Below are 4,156 nucleotides of genomic sequence, written 5' to 3' on the forward strand. Positions count from 1 at the left end.
GCCTCTGCCTCCCAAGTGCTGGGATTAAAGGCGTGCGCCACTACTGCTGAGAGGCAAGCAGGTCTACCTAATGAATTCTGGGCCAGCTAGGGCTATAAAGTGAGACTCTGTAAAACAATGCTGATAATGTATGTGGTTATGCTCACTTTTTTGGCAGAGTTTGTCTGTGTAACAGTCCTGGCTGTCCTGGAATTGGCTTTGTAGACCACCCTGGCCTTGGACTCACAGATATCCTGCCTCGGGGAAACCTGCCTCTGCTTCCCACATGCTGGGACTAAAGGCAGGCACTGCCATGCCTGGCTGGCCATAGTCTCAATATTGTCCTTAGCAGCTTTTATCACTTCTTGGGGCCAGCAATACACCTGACTACATTTGCTTGTCGTTTGTCTCAAATATAAGTAAGCAACTGGTTGAGTTTGTATTCATTGCCTACTCAACTGCCTTTAGTGTAGATGGTTTGTGATAGACCAGTCTGTTTACCAAGTAGCTTCCTGGGTAATTGTGCTATAGGGAATAAGGAAATTTCTTATAGCTGTTACTTCCGTCTCGGCCTCGGGACTTCTCAGAATACAGAAGACAGTCTATTTCAGTTTAAATTAGATACACTTGACTTCTTTTATTTTTTAAAGTGTTTATTTATTTATATGTTTTGTATACAATATTCTGTCTGTGTGGCCAGAAGAGGGCAGTAGACCGCATTACAGATGGTTGTGAGCCACCACATGGTTGCTGGGAATTGAGCTCAGGACCTTTGGAAGAGCAGGCAGTGCTCTTAACCACTGAGCCATCTCTCAGGCCCTACACTTGACTTCTTTTAAAAGTATACTACAAAGCTTATTTGTAACAAACCATGTTGCATTTGTCTGTTACAGTGTTCAAATGTGTTGTCTTATCTCATAAATGCTATTGTTCAGTCATCTGTACACAAACTTAACAGCTCCTCTTATAAGAAAAGGAGCAGGAAAGCTTGACTCTACTGTTCACATGGCCTTCCAGAGAGTGGATTTCAGTGGTGTAGATCTGGATTTCACAAAACAATGTCCTGGGAACTGAATTTCATGGCTCTTGGCCAAAAGAAATGACTGAGAAAGTAAAAGTCAGCTCAGAGTAAGAAAGTGCACATTTACCCAGCCATTCATTAGGCTGGAATGATACACAGATAAAGCCAACTGAACAGGTAACAGAAAATATTCTCCCAGGGGATCACTACAGCTAGAAAGCAACATAACAGCCAGCACCTTTGGGTGACTGTTGCTCCCAGGCTGACTTAAAAACCTGTTTTTCTAAAGTACCTGTTGAAATTATATCTTTCAGCATAAATCCTATGGGGATGGGTCTGAAGAAATGGCTCAGTGGTTAAGAGAACTTACTTTTATAGAGGACTGAAGTTCAGTTCCTATCACCCACATGGGGTGGCTCACAACCATCTATAACTCCAGTTCTAGGGGATACAAACCCCCTTCTGACCTCCGTGGGTACCTGCACATGCATGGCGTACATAAACACAGACCACACAATGGGAATCATACCATACGCTGCCAAATGAGGCAAAGAAGAGGATGATTGTGGAATTTAGGGGAGTATTGGGGTGCTGGTGTAATTTAAGTGAATCAGTTTTGTAATAGACTCAAAGCAAGGCTGAACACAAAGGGCTCAGATACAACTGTGGATTCCTTGAGCTCTACAAGGAATATATGTGAAATTTTAAATAAGAAACTCCAAATTAAAACCACCATGCCCAATTCTTTGTTTTCTACAGTTTTTTGAACAAGATGGAATGAGTAAAAATCGAAGAAAACTCAAAATTCCCAACTAAAAGTAAACCTTAGAGAGAAGCAATATTCCAGATGAAAATAGAAATTATAACTTGGGTTTTATAATTGCTTTGTTCAGTGATGGGATTGAGACAGATTGTCATTGTATAGTCCAAGCTGGCCTTGGACTGACTATATAATGACTATATACTATTCACTGGGTAGCCCAGGCTGGCCTTGCTTTTGTATTACTTCTGCTTCCACTTCCCAAGTGCTGAGATTATAGGTAGAACCCCCATTCTTGTCTTAAAAACTTGAGTTTTAGTCGGATGGTGGTGGCACACGCCTTTAATCCCAGCACTCAGGAGGCAGAAGCAGGCGGATCTCTGCGAGTTCCAGGCCAGCCTGGTCTACAAGAACTAGTTTCTGGACAGGCTCCAAAGCTACAGAGAAACCCTGTCTCGAAAAAAAAAAAAAAAACAAACTTGAGTTTTGCTTTGATATTTATGAAGGCAGAATATATTAGTTCTTCTTAATGTTGTCAAAGATTATTAAAGGCTTGTGCCACCAAGATAGCTAAGTATAGGGGAATAAAACTGGACCTTGAAACCTGACATTGGGTCCAACATTTACCAGCCCTTGGAATCTCCACCTACCTGCAGAAAAGTTAGACAAAATTGCCTTATATTTGGCAAAAAGTACCAGTCTGTCCTGCTGAATATCTATAAAAGCCAGTTAGTTCCTCTTTATGGATGTTGCATTCAATCAGTCTGACATTGCAGGTCATGATTTAGTTTTTCAGCATTAAATCTTGACGGCACAGTATGTCTACAGATAGAACAAATAAATGGATTGAAGAGACCATGCACTGTCCTGTTGTGATGAGTCGTGGCACTGATCCTTAGTTGATCTGTCCCTGGTATGTACTTGTAACAGCTCATTTATAGACATGCCTAGTCCTAGGCTGACCTCAGACAAATATTAGATTGTGTCTCAGTCATTAACACAGTGGGCTCTGAATTCTGAAAAGCAAAATTAAATGATGCCCAGTCTGAGTGAAACACTGCTTTATTTATTTTTTTTTTGTACAATGACTTTTATCATTTTTTGTGGTCAGTACATAAATCCCTTTCATATTTGTGAAGAATAACGACTAAATGGAGGCAGAAGTCTGTCCTCCCTGAGAGTTGTCCCAGGAGATCAGATTCCACTTATCAAGCAGTCAGGGCAAAATCATGTAACCTGGACTTTGTTTACCTATTGGGGTGGGGGATGGCACATGACAATCTCAGTCATTCAGAGTGGTGTGGCAGAACTGACTATCTGAGTGACAGCAGCTATGCCCTCCCCCCTCTATAGTTCCCCACAGATCATCTTTGGAAAAGAAAGAACACCAAGAGTTCATGCTAGTTCATCACCATGGTCAACTATGCACCAAATGCTGATTGAAAAGGGGCGGGGGTCTACTTTCATTCTTCTACAGGTTGACATCCAGTTATGCCAGCACCATTTGTTGAAGATGCCCTCTTTCTTCCATTGTGTACTTTTGGCTCCTTTATCAAAAATCAGGTGTTCATAGGTTTGTGGTTTAAGATCCGGGTCTTCTATATGATTCCATTGGTCAACTTCTCTGTTTTTATGCCAATACCAAGCTGTTTTCAATACTGTAGCTTTGTAATAGAGTTTGAAGTCAGGGATGGTAATGCCTCCAGAAGAACCTTTATTGTATAAGATTTTTTTTGGCTATCCTGGGTTTCTTGTTTTTCCATATAAAGTTGATTATTGTCCTCTCAATCTCTGTGAAGAATTTTAATGGGACCTTGATTGGGATTGCATTGAATCTATAGATTGCTTTTGGTAGAATTGCCATTTTTACTATGTTGATCCTCCCAATCCACGAGCAGGGGAGATCCTTCCATTTTCTGGTATCCTCTTCAATTTCTTTCTTCAAAGACTTAAAGTTCTTGTCAAATAGATCCTTCACTTCCTTGGTTAGAGATACTCCCAGATATCTTATGCTATTTGTGGCTATTGTGAAAGGTGATACTTCTCTGATTTCCCTCTCTGCTTCCTTCTCCTTTGTGTATAAAAGGGCGACTGATTTTTTGGAGTTGATCTTGTAACCTGCCACGTTACTGAAGGAGTTTATCAGCTGTAGGAGTTCTTTGGTGGAGTTTTTGGGGTCGCTTATGTATACTATCATATCATCTGCAAATAATGAAAGTTTAACTTCTTCCTTTCCAAATTGAATCCCCTTGATTCCCTTATGTTGTCTTATTGCTATTGCTAGAACTTCAAGCACTATATTGAAGAGATAAGGAGAGAGTGGACAGCCTTGTCGTGTTCCTGAATTTAGTGGGATAGCCTTGAGTTTCTCTCCGTTTAATTTGATGTTAGCTGTC

The sequence above is a fragment of the Arvicola amphibius genome, chromosome X (assembly GCF_903992535.2).
Source record: "Arvicola amphibius chromosome X, mArvAmp1.2, whole genome shotgun sequence".
In the NCBI taxonomy this organism is placed as follows: domain Eukaryota; kingdom Metazoa; phylum Chordata; class Mammalia; order Rodentia; family Cricetidae; genus Arvicola; species Arvicola amphibius.